A 13536-nucleotide genomic window follows, 5' to 3' on the forward strand; every position below is an offset into this window, starting at 1 on the left:
CTCTGTCTCTCTGTCTCTCTCTGCCCCCCCCCGTGTGTGTGTGCGTGTGTGCGTGTGTGCGTGTGTGTGTGTGTGTGTGTGTGTGTGTGTGTGTAGTCTATGTTGGCTCATTCTCGTGTTCTCCTGCCTTAACATCCCGGAGCACAATGGGCATTACAACCCTGAGCCAGTGTCAAGAGCAGAAACCCCATTCCCCTGCTTTTTCCTTTCATTTTTTTTCATACCCAGGGCCTGGCACATGCTGAACAAGGGCCCTACCACTGAGTTATATCGCCAGCCCTCTTTCACTTTTGGTCTTCAGGCACGACTCAATAAATTGCCCAGGCTGGTCTTGAACTTCCTGTCTAGCACAGCCAGCCTTTGAACTTTCAAGCCTTCTGCCGCGGTCCCCCAAGCAGCTGGGATCATAGGCTTGTGCGGTCACACTGTAGAGAAACAAAGTCTGTCAACAACTTCCTGTGCCCAGCGGATGGGTACCATTACCCGCCTGGACCCAGTCGAAGCCCCCCCCCCCCCAAACTCTTCTGTGGGTTCAGCCCAACTTTTCCAGCCTCCACTTCCCAGGGACCACCAAATGGGCACTGGGAATGCATTCAGATCATCTTCAAGAGCAGCAAGTGCTCTTAACTGCCAAGCCATCTCTCCAAACCCAATTAACGTAATTCAAAAAAATGAAAGCATTTGTTAAGTATTCTTTTCTAGAAATATCTTAAAGGGGGCGGGGCAGACGAAAGGTGGAACCATGAAACTTATTACTTTTCTACCTGGTGAAGGGTCTCTTGAATAGTGTGACCATATGTTTTGCTTGTTTGTTTGTGTCTTGTTTGTTTGTTTGTTTGTTTCGAGACAGGGTTTCTCTGTGTAGCTTTGGAGCCTTGTACTGGAACTCACTTGGTAGCCCAGCCTAGCCTCGAACTCACAGAGATCCACCTGCCTCTGCCTCCCTAGTGCTGGGATTAAAGGCATGTGCCACTACCACCCCATGGTTTTTATTTTGTTTTTTATTTTTTATTTTTTATTTTTCTTTCTTTTTTCTTTCTTTCTTTTTATTCTTTTCTTTCTTTCTTTCTTTTTGTTGATGTTTTGTTTTTGAGACAAGGTTTCTCTATGTATCTTTGATTACTCACTCTGTAGACCAGGCTGGCCTCGAACTCACAGAGATCCACCTCCATTTGCCTCCTGAGTGCTGGGATTAAAGATGTGAGCCACCAAGTCACCACATCTTGAGTACCAAATTCCTCCGAGATTGAAACATTTTATACTTCAGGGAAACTCCTTAAGCAAGAAGGTAAACAACTCAAAAGAACTCAGGAAATCCCTGAAACTGACCAGGCTCACTAGACCCCTCCCCAAAGCCAAGCTGCAAAGAAGACTCAGACTAGGCCAACTGCTTGGAAGAAGCCAAACCAACTGAGGCACCTGAGATAAACACTCTCCAACCTGGTGAGTTGCTGCAGGCTGTGCAGTGTGCTCTGGATTCCCAGCGTATTCCCAGCATAGTGAGCTGTCACCCGTGCTGGGGTGGGCTTTGGTGATGTAGCTGTCTTTGAGTCATTTCTGCTCCTATAAGTAACTCCTCACTCATATTCCTGTAAGTAACCCCAATAAAACTCTTGGTTCATCAAGCTAAACATTGGTGATATCTGGAGTTAGGTCTGTCCTGGGCTCCCTGAGTAGATATGCACGTGTTGGGTCTCCCCAGGAAAAGCTTCGTCACACGACACTGTATGAAAGTTTATGGAGTAAAGGCCAGGCCAACAGGCATAACCTAGACTCCAGAAAGCAGGTGTGAAGGGCCATGTGGTCAACTGACTGCCTACCCCTGGATGGAGGTGTCACATCTGTGGTAAGGTCTTCGTACATGTCCCTTTCTGTGCAGAACGTTCAGATATTCCAAGTGTACAGCCTGAAATCTGGCGTCAGCCATTTTTCCGGTGACATATGGTCCACTTAAGTAGGAAAGTCATGAATTCACATTCTGAGAGCTGGGAGGCTCACTCTTCAGGATGCGGTATTGCTTCTAAGCCTTTTCAGTGAGCAGAACCAAGGACATAGGAGTGTGTGTGTGTGTGTGTGTGTGTGTGTGTGTGTGTGTGTAGTGTGTGTGTATATGAGTGTGTCTTTGTGTGTGGAGTGTGTCTGTATGTATGTGTTATTTGAATGGAGGACTTTGCACACGCTAGATGAGAGATCGATCACTCAGCCTCATAGCTATGTAGCCCAGGCTGACCAGGAACTTGCTAAGTAGTTGAGGATTACCTTAAATCCTTGATCCTCCTACCTTTCCTCAGTGCTGTGAGTCTAAGAGCACAACACCATGCCTGGTTTGCTGTGGGGTTGGGCTTTCAACCCCGGTCTTCTCAGCCCCTAAGGAAGCCCTGTGTTGTCTCATTTTATCCTCAGCCTTAGCATCAGGTTTTAAGAAAGGAATGTAAGCTGTCCGCGGTAGTGCATGTCTTTAATCCCAGCACTTAGGAGGCATGAGCAATCAGATCTCTGTGAGTTCCTAGTCAACATAGTTCCAAAACAGCCAGAAAGACTTTGTCTCAAAAAATAAAAAATAAAAAATCTGGGTGGCGGTGGCATATTCCTTTGATACCAGCACTTGGGAGGCAGAGGCAGGCAAATCTCTGTGAGTTCAAGACCAGCCGGTTCTACAGACAGCCAGGACTACACAGAGAAACCTTGTCTTGAAAAACCAAGAGAGAAAAGTAACTAGGAGCCTATTCAGAGGAGTTTTTGTCATATTGTAATTTCTTATAAGGAAGGAAATGTTAGAGTCACAAGGAGGACTAGGGATCCAATCTTTTTCTTCAGTGTCAAAATCTGCTATTACATTTCTGCATTTTCTTTTTTATTGATTTTTATTTTATTTTTCTCTGCTCCCCTCCCTGCCTCTCCCCTCCCCTTCAACCATCTCCCAAGGTTCCTATGCTCCCAATTTACTCAGGAGATCTTGTCTTTTTCTACTTCCCATGTAGATTAGATCTATGTAAGTCTCTCTTAGTGTCCGCATTGTTGTCTAAATTCTCTGGGATTGTGATTCGTAGGGTGCTTTCTTTTGCTTTATGTTTAAAAACCACCTATGAGTGAGTACATGTGATAATTGTCTTTCTGGGTCTGGGTTACCTCACTCAAAATGATGCTTTCTAGCTTAATCCATTTGCCTGCAAATTTCAAGATGTTGTCATTTTTTCTGCTGTGTAGAACTCCATTGTGTAAATGTACCACATTTTCCTTATCCATTCTTTGGTCAAGGGGCATTTAGGTTGTTTCCAGGTTCTGGCTATGACAAACAATGCTGCTATGAACATAGTTGAGCACATGTCCTTGTGGCACGATTGAGCATCCTTTGGATATAATACCCAAAAGTGGTATTGTTGGGTCTTGAGGAAGGTTTTTTCCTAATTTTCTGAGAAATTGCCATACTGATATCCAAAGGGGCTGTACCAGTTTGCATTCCCACCAGCAATGCAGAAGTGTTCCCTTTACCCCACAACCTCTCCAGCATAAGTTGTCATCAGTGTTTTTGATCTTGGCCATTCTTGCCAGAGTAAGAGGGAATCTGAGTTGTTTTGATTTGCATTTCTCTGATGACTAAGGATGTTGAGCATTTCCTTAAGTGTCTTTCAGCCATTTTAGATTCCTCTATTGATAGTTCTCTCTTTAGGTCTGTACTCCATTTTTAAAATTGGATTATGTGTTCTTTTGATGACCAATTTCTTGAGTTCTTTGTATATTTTAGAGATCAGACCTCTGTCTGATGTGGGGTTGGTGAAGATATTTTCCCATTCTGTAGGCTGTCGTTTTATCTTGTTGACCATGTCCTTTGCTTTACAGAAGCTTTTCAGCTTCAGGAGGTCCCATTTATTGTTTCTCTCAGTGTCTGTGCTACTGGAGTTATATTTAGGAAGTGGTCTCCTGTGCCAATGGGTTCAAGTGTACTTCCCAGTTTCTCTTCTATGAGGTTCAGTTTGACTGGCTTTATGTTGAGGTCTTTGATCCATCTGGACTTGAGTTTTGTGCATGGTGATAGATATAGATATAGATATTTTCATTTTTCTACATGTTGATATCCAGTTATGCCAGCACCACTTGTTAAATATGCTTTCTTTTTTCCATTTTCTATTTTTTGCTTCTTTATCAAAGATCAGGTGTTCGAATATGTGTGTATTGATATCCGGGTCTTCTATTCGGTTCCATTGGTTCTCCTGTCTGTTCTTATGCCAGTACCAGGCTGTTTTCAGTACTGTAGCTCTGTAGTAGAGTTTGAAGTCAGGGATTGTGATGCCTCCAGAAGTTCTTTTATTGCACAGGATTGTTTTGGCTATCCTGGGCTTTTTGCTTTTCTAAATGAAATTGAGTACCGTTCTTTTGAGGTCTTTGAAGAATTTTTCTGGGATTTTGATGGGCATTGAGTTCAATCTGTAGACTGCTTTCGGTAAGATTGCCATTTTTACTATATTAATTCTGCCTACCCAAGAGCACGGGAAGTCTTTCCACTTTCTGGTGTCTTCTTCAATTTCTTTCTTCAAAGATTTAAAGTTTTTGTCATACAGGTCTTCCACTTGTTTGGTTAGAGTTACTCCGAGATATTTTATGCTATTTGTGGCTATTGTGAAGGGTGTTGATTCTCTGATTTCTTCCCCAGCCCTTTTATCATCTGTGGACAGGAGGGCTACTGATTTTTTTGAGTTAATCTTATATCCTGCTACATTGCTGAAAGCATTTATGAGTTGTAGAAGTTCCTTAGTAGAATTTTTGGGATCACTTATGTAAACTATCATATCATCAGCAAACAGTGAGAGTTTGACTTCTTCTTTTCCGAATCTCCCTTTTCCCTTAATCTCCCTTTGGTGTTTTATTGCTCTAGCTAGGACCACAAGAACTATATCGAATAGATATGGAGAGAGTGTTTAGTGTTTTAATTATTATGTGGCGAGAGGACTTTTTTTGGATCTGGTCTATTTGGTGTTCTGTAAGCTCTTGTATCTTCATAGGCATATCTTTCTTTAGGTAGGGAAAGTTTTCCTCTATGATTTTGTTAAATAAATTTTCTGTGCCTTTGAGTTGAACTTCCTCTCCTTCTATACCTATTATTCTAAGATTTGGCCTTTTTATGGTGTCCCATATTTCATGGATATTTTGGGTTAAGCTTTTGTTAGATTTAATGTTTTCTTTAACTGATGAGTCTATTTCTTCTATTGTATCTTCATATCAAGGTTATTTTAATTAAGTCCTGAAATCTTTTTAAAGGCAGTGTCTCCCTGTGTAGTTCATGCTCAAAGTGGCCTCCCCACCTGTGCTGCCTCAGCTTCCCAAATGTTGGAATTACAAACACGAATTATCATGTCTAGCTTTATTTATTTGCACGTGGCTGCCTTCATGCGTGTATCTGTCTCTCTGTGTGTGCATGCATGCATGTCACAGCACACATGTGGAAGTCAGAGGACAACTTTTAGGAGTTGATTCTCTCCTAAAAGGGTTGGCTTGAGGCTTAACAAGAGAACGAGAGCCACACTGAGGCTGGAGGTAAAGCTTTTGTTTAAAGCAGGAACTGCCAGTCTCTGAGAGAACAGCAGCGCCAAAAAGGGAATTGGAGTTTTATAGGGTGATTTCAGTTGGACAGTGACAGAAGGGCATTGAGGAAAAAGGAACTGTCACAGGCAACAGGAACTGCAGTAAGAAAGTTTGCAGTGGAGAGGGGATTCTGGTCATGAGGCTACCAGGAGGGGCCAGCAGGCTTATGAGACTTACAGGACATTCCAGTTCCCTTTCCCTGAAGGAGCCAGGTCCCCCACAGGTTGTTCATCTCAGTGTCTTAGGTGACTCCGTCTTGGGGACAGCATACCAGATAGAAGTCATGCCATCAGGCTTATGTGTCAATATTGTCACATGTGGCGCCATCTCCCTGGCTCTTAAGACACCTATAAACTGAGAATTCATTATCATCTCATGAGTCTCATGATTTTTTTAAAGATTTATTTATTATGTATACAATGTTCTGCCTGCATGTATACCTGCAGGCCAGAAGAGGGCACCAGATTTCATTACAGATGGTTATGAGCCAGCATGTGATTCCTGGGAATTGAACTCAGGACCTCTCACCAGCCCTCATGGCTTGCTTTTAAATTGAGTTGCTTTTTTAAAAAAGTTTCATGATTTTAAAATTTTCTCACATTATTTCCCAGTGAAATGCTTCATGCTAGTGGTCTTCCAGAGCTCTTGGAATGACACTTGCCTGGATAGATACTTCAGGTGAACTTGGCGTCTTGGGCCTCCATGACAGCAAATTCTTGGTTATCTGACATGAATCTAGCCGATGAGTTGGTGAAGGACCCGGCAGAATGCCTTTGTTGACCTAGACTGACGCCCAGTGGTTGCACCAAGGTAACCAATCTGTGACAAAAGAGCAAAGGGGACAGGCTCTTCTAGCACGAGAAGTGCTGAGACAAGAACCAGTGGATATGGGTAAATAAAACCAAAATGCCGCACTCGGGAGGCAGAGGCAGGCAGATCTCTATGAGTTCGAGGCCAGCCTGGTCTATGAGAGCTAGTTCCAGGACAGGCTCCAAAGCTACACAGAGAAACCCTGTCTCAAACCCCCCACCCCAAATTAAACTATCAAACTAAAAGAAAACATAAATAAGGATCTAAACAGCCTCGTGCTGATTAGATAACGTGATGCCAAGAACTTAATTCAGAAAAGGAAAAAATTGTGGAGTTAGCTAGGGGGCTAGAGAGTTGACTCCATAGTTAAGAGCACTGGCTATTTTTCTAGAGGACTTGGGTTCTATTCCTAGCACCCACATGGAAGCTCACAATTTTCCTTGCAACTCCAGCTCCAAGGGATCCAATGCCCTCTTCTAGCTTTGGAGGCACCAGGCACACATATGGCATATAGATATATGCAGGCAAAACTCCCATATATGTTATCTATAAAAATATATATTTAATATATATATTTAAATTGAAAAGTTTACTTTTCTATTTTGTTTTGTATTTGAGGTAATTCATTTATTTTTATTTTGTTCTTGGTTTTTCAAGACAGAGTTTCTCTGTGTAGCCCTGGCTGTCCTGGAACTGACTCTGTAGACCAGGCTAACCTCAAATTCACAACTCCACCTGCCTCTGACTTCCAAGTGCTGGGATTAAGGGCATGCACCACCACTGCCTGGCAAGAATTAGATTGAAAACTATCAATATATTGGGACTGGAGCGATGGCTCAGTGGCTAAGAGCACTTGATGCTCTTTCAGGGGACCCTGGTTTGGTTCCCAGCACCCACACAGCAGCTCATGTTCCTCATTTGACATGGTGAAAACAGCAAAGAACTCCAGATGCTAAAATCCTGCTGAAGTCATTTAAATCAGGAGAGGAAGTAGTAAGGGGGGGTGGAATCATTCTCACCCCCAAAACAAAAACCCCACAACACAGACAAATATAATCAGATGAAAACAAATTCGCCCGTTGCTCTGCCTGGTGTGTGGTTGTCACAGTGTCTGCCACGATCAAGCAGGGGAACCCGGAGGCGAGGGCAAGAGAAGACAGCAGCTACCAACCTTGAATGTCCTGCTCTAGTCTCGCCTGGAAGTTTCCAGAACCAGAGGAGCCCTCCTTCACAATCATCTTCATAGGACCGGACAGCTGATAGGATGTCTTCCTTTGGCCTTGCCTTTTAGGTCACAGTTCTAGCCTCACAAGCAACACCGAAACACAGCCCAGAACGGCTGTGAAGTCACTGTCTGTTGCCTGATGTAAGGCCACACCTTTAACCCCAGCATACCTTTGTGTTTGTCTCGTCCTCTCTCTACTAAGACAGGGCATAGTGCTATCTATACACACATAACGCCAGGCCAGCGGAGGTAGAGGCAGGACAATCAAGAGTTCAAAGCTAGCCTGGGCTACCTGAGACCTCGTTTCAAACAAACAGAAAACAGCTAAGAAATGGAGTGGATCCGACTGACCGTCAAAGCCAGGGCTTTAATCCTAGCCACATCACTTAGCAAATTAAAGACTCCTGAGGTCAGAAAAAGAAAGATAGATTTAGGTGAAGAAAATCTTTAAATGGTTTGCAATGTGTTTAAAATTATGTGTAGGCTTGGGAGAGAAAAGAAAAAAGGATAAAGTCCTTTAAATAAAAAAGAGAGTAGTTGGGTGTGGTGGCACCCACCTTTAATCCTAGCACTTGGAAGACAAAGGCAGGCAGATCTCTGAGTTCAAGGACAGCCTGGTCTACAGAGTAAATTTCAGGACAGCCAAAGATACACAGAAAAAACCCTGTCTCAAAAATCCAAAAATTAAAAATAAAAATAAAAGAAATAGAGTTTTAAAAAAAGCCACGTAAAGATGGAAAATACACAGAAAGTCTGGGTTCTGTATGTTATTGTATTGTCTTTAAATTGTTTGGTGGCTGATAAAGGAGCAACAGCTGCTAAAAGATATTTGATTATAAATGCTGATGGATTAATCCAACATATATATTTTTAAAATGCCTTGACTTTAAAATATAAGTCAAAATATATGTTACTTTGGAGAAGAGGTTTTGCTTTTGTTTCCACAGGAAATGCGAGGCTGTGGATTCATTCTGGATTAAGAAAAATCAGGTTTGATCAAGGAAGACCACCTAAGAAATCTCCAATAGGAGCTGATGGCCCAGATGTCTGAGTTCTACATCCAGAACAGATTCAAGACTGCTGCCTGAGATAATTCAAACCTCACAGGATACTCCAGTCAGGACTTGATCTAAATTCTCTTTAGGTCCCCATAAGATTATCAGTGGCCCAAATCAGCAGGAAGTAGCCTAGAAAACTACACCCACATTTCCAGAAAATAGACTATGGATGTTTTTCTTTGTTTAGAGTGCTGGTTACAAGTTGTTATAGATGGTCAGGAAGAAAGCTAAACAAGGAAGATTCGATTCAGAGTTCTTGTTTTGAAAAAAGGGGGGAGGATGCTGCGGGACATGGTTTTACCCTGTAAAAATTTGTTTCTTGTACTTGTTTGATGAAAAGCTGATTGGCCAGTAGCCAGGCAGGAAGTAGAGGCAGAGCAATGAGAACAGGAGGATTCTGGGAAGAGGGAAGGTCAGTTTTCAGTCATCACCCAGATGCAGAGGAAGCAAGACATGGCTGCCTCACCAAACAAGGCACCAAGCCACATGGCTAACACAGACAGGAATTATAATTTATAATTATAAGTTATAAGTTATAAGAGTTATAAGTTTATAAGTTATAAGAGTTAATAAGAAGCCCGATGTAATAGGCCAGTCAGTTTATAATTAATGTAGACCTCTGTGTGTTTATTTGGGACTAAACAGATGTGTGACCTGGTGAGACAGAAACCTCTGTCAACAGGAGGCCTTGTTTTAAATTTTTTCAATTAATTAATTAAATTTTTTTTCAAGAGGCTGGAGAGATGGCTCAGAGGTCAAGTGCACTGACTGCTCTTCCGGAGGTCCTGAGTTCAAATTCCTAGCAACCACATGGTGGCTCACAGCCATCTCTAGTGGAATCTGATGCCCTCTTCTAGGGGTAAAGCTGTCCATGCAGACAGAGCGCTCATGCATAAAATAAATAAATAAATATTTAAAAGAATATTTTGAAACGAGAGCCACATGCATGCTAGACAAATGCTCTACCACTGAGCCATGTCCTCTGTGCCCTGCCTCAGTTGTTGGTAGGGCCTCTCACTGACCCTGAGCATGGCATGGCTTTCGTAGGTGTGCTAGAGACTGGGCTTGGGCCATTGTGCTCAAGCAGTAAGTGCTTCACAGACCGAGCCACGTTCCCAGCCCCTCTCCCTTCTTTCTGGATACCATGTGCTGAGCCATCTGGCTGGCCTACTGTTGCCTTCCATATCTGTAGTCTCGGGCTGGAGCTCCATGTTGGAGCCTTGCTGCCCATGCACACCAACCCCAGGTGTGGCTCAGCAGTTAGGGGACTTGCCGCAGAGACTACATTCAATCCCTGGAGTCACGTGGCGGAAGGAGAGAACGACTCCCACAAGTTGTCCTCCAGCTCGTGTCCACTGTGACTTGGGAACAGACTGACTCAAAGAAAAGGTAAGAACATTCTAAGGAAACAACAACAAAACTCCTTTTCTTGCAGTTCTGAAATGCCATAAAGACAGTTCTAGGCATAGGTAATCTTCTAGGTTATTTGTATGTATGTGTAGTATGTATGTATGTATGGTATGTATGTATGTATGTATGTGTGTATGTGTGTGTGTGTTGTGGAATATTATTTTAAGATGTGTGACCTCTGGGCAGTGGTGGCGCACACCTTTCATCTCAGCACTAGGGAGGCAGAGGCAGAGGCAGGTGGATCTCTGTGAGTTTGAGGCCAGCCTGGTCTACAGAGCGAGTTCCAGAATAGCTAGGACTGTTACACTGAGAAACCCTGTCTTGGGGGTGGGGGGAGATGTGTTGCATTTGTTTATGCTATGGCCCATTTGTTTAATGATGCAAAGATGTGTTGTACTTTGTTTTATATTGCATTTGTTTAACTCTGTGAAGCTGTGCTATTTTGCCTGTCTAAAACACCTGATTGGTCCAATAAAAAACTGAACGGCCAATAGAAAGGCAGGAGAAATGATAGTGGGACTGGCAGGCAGAGAGAATAAATAGAAGGAGAAAAGGAAAGAAAAGGAAGGAGGGGCAAGAGAACAAGGTGAGGAGGATGCTAAGGGACCTACCAGCCAGCTACAGAGTAAGAGGAAAGTAAGATACAGACGTAAGAAAAGGAAAAGCCCAGAGACAAAAGACAGACAGGATAATTTAAGTAAAGCTGGCTAGAAAAAAGCCAAGTTAAGGCTGGCCATTTATAAGTAATAATCAGCCTCCATGTATGAGTTGTTTGGGAGCTGGGTGGCAGGGCCCCCAAACAGTAAAACAAAAAACTGCGTGTGTGTGGTGTGTTTTGTGTGTGTGTGCCATGTCCCTCGACTCTTTCATTCCTATGTTGCTGTCACCACAGACCGGGTAATTTATAGAGAACTCGAGTTCAAGGTGAAGCTGTCCAGCTGTTTCCTCAAGTGGTGGTAAGCAGGAGGAAAGAGAAAATTCTCTTCTACCTTGTTCCCTTTTGTAAGGGAGGCCCAGCTCCCACAACCTAATTAATACCCTCTTAAAGGGCCCGCCTCAGTCACCTCAGGCCATAGCACACGGTCTGCTTTCCTCTCTTTCCAGCTGCTCATTTGTCCGTTTGTGTTCTGAGACAGCGTTTCTCTGTGGAGCCCAGGCTATTCTGGAACTTGCTCTGTAGACCAGACTGGGCTCAAACTCAGAAATCTGCATGCCTCTGCCTCCTGTATGCTGGAATTAGAGGTGTGTGCTGCCATGCCTGGCCCCTAGTTACTCAAATTTTAACCTTTGATTTCATCTTTGCTTTTTGCTTTCTCATTTAAAATTACATTTATGTATTTATGGCATATCTACATGTGTGAGTACACACATCATGGCTTGCATTTGGATGGTTTCTTCTCCCACCATGTGAGTCCCAGGTGTCAAATTCAGGTTGTCAGACTCGGTGCAGACATCTTTACCTGCTTTACCCATGTAGCACCTCACCCATTTTCCTTTGGTCTTCTCTACTTCCTGTTAGTTATATTTACTCTTTTGCGTTAGCATGAAGAACTGACTAGGATGGGGCTGGTGGTGCAGACCCCGTAATTCCAGCATTTGGGAGGTGGGAGCAGGTGTGGCTCAGCTGACAGAGTGCTTGTCCAACTTGACACCCTAAATCCTCAAGGTGCTGGTTTTTTTGTTTTGTTTTTTTAAATATTTTATTTATTTATTATGTATACAATGTTCTGTGTGTATGCCTGCAGGCCAGAAGAGGGCACCAGACCCCACTACAGATGGTTGTGAGCCACCATGTGGTTGCTGGGAATTGAACTCAGGACCTTTGGAAGAGCAGGCAATGCTCTTAACCTCTGAGCCATCTCTCCAGCCCCAAGGTGCTGGTTTTTATATAAATAATAAATACATATATAATTTATCTAACTTTATTTTCTGTGAATTGGTGTAAGGTGTCAGGTCCTCTAGAACTGGAGTTACAGACCATTGTGAGCTGCCATGTGGGTGCTGGGAATTGAACCTAGGTCCTCTGGAAGAGCAGCCAGTGCTGAGCCATCTCTCTAGCCTCTTCCTTCAAAGTGTTTAAGGCAGTGGTTCTCAACCTGGGGACCAAACGACCCTTGGGGGTCACCTAAGACCATCAGAAAACACAAGTATTTACATTACAATTCATAACAGTAACAAAACCACTGTTATGAAGTAGCAACGAAAATCATTTTATGGTTGGGGTCACCACAACACGAGAGACTGTATTAAAAGGTCACAGCATTGGAAGGTTGTGAACTGCTGGTTTAAAGGAAGTGTTTCATCGAGAATTGGGCATTGGAACCGCAGTTCCCAAAATGACCACCAGGTGGCAAACTGGCTCTATGGTTAATTTTATAGTCCCCACATCCTCACCCACCCTACCCCACAGTGTCAAGACCCTGTCAATTCAGAAAAACTGTAATGTTAGGAGTCTTGTGTGTCAAGCAAGGAGCCCTCAGAACTGAAGAATGTTTCTATTCAATTGGGTCTAATAGAAAGGGACTTTCTAGATCACCCTTTATTTTACATTTATCTTGAGTGCGTGCATAAATGCATGCAAGTGAATGCCTAGTTTAGAGGACAAACTTTAAGAGTTGGTTATTTCCCTCCAACTTGTGAGTCCCAGGGATCAAACTCGGGTCATAAGATTTGGCAGCAAGCATACTTAACCGCTGAGCTGTCCCACTGGGCGCTTTAGAGATAAAGAATTGATGATGGATGTGCACTGAGTCAACTAATTTGTCCAGCAGCTAACTGGCAGGAGTTAGCTTGACCAGACTGCAGCTTGCATTTTAAAGTTCTTTTTGAGTTATAATTGAAGCTGCATTAAAAGAAATGCAAGCAGGGTGCAGTGACTCATGCTCACAGCTCAGCTATTTGGGAGGCTGAGGTGGAAGGGCGATTTGAGTGTAAGAATCCAAGGTCGACCTGGGCAGCCTGACGAAGTGGTACATGCCTGTAATCTCACCACCAATGAGTTGGAGGAGGGAGGATCAGAAATTCAAGCGGCTACACAGTGAGTTCAAGGCCAACCTGGGCTACTACGACACTATCTCAAAGGAAAAAAAATGTGTGTGTGTGTGTGTATAAATAAAATGTGTATGTATATATGCTGTGCTTTTTTTTTTTTTTTCTATTGTCAACTTTATACAACCTCGAGCCACCTGGAAAGAGCACCTTAATGTTAGGTGGGTAGGAGAATGTTTGTGGGAGTTGTCTTGATTTTAGATGGATGGAGGGGAACAAACTCCATTGTGGGTGACACCATTCTCTAGGCAAGGGATCTTGAACCACTAAAATAGAAGAAAGCTACTGAGAATAAAAATGCCAGTGGACAACACGGATATACTTACTCATTTCTCTTTGCCCTTGCTGCTGGTCTTTCTGCCCCGACTTGCCCTCAGTGGTGGACTGCAATCAGGAACGGTAAGG

Source organism: Arvicola amphibius, chromosome 2, assembly GCF_903992535.2.
Source record: "Arvicola amphibius chromosome 2, mArvAmp1.2, whole genome shotgun sequence".
Lineage (NCBI taxonomy): Eukaryota > Metazoa > Chordata > Mammalia > Rodentia > Cricetidae > Arvicola > Arvicola amphibius.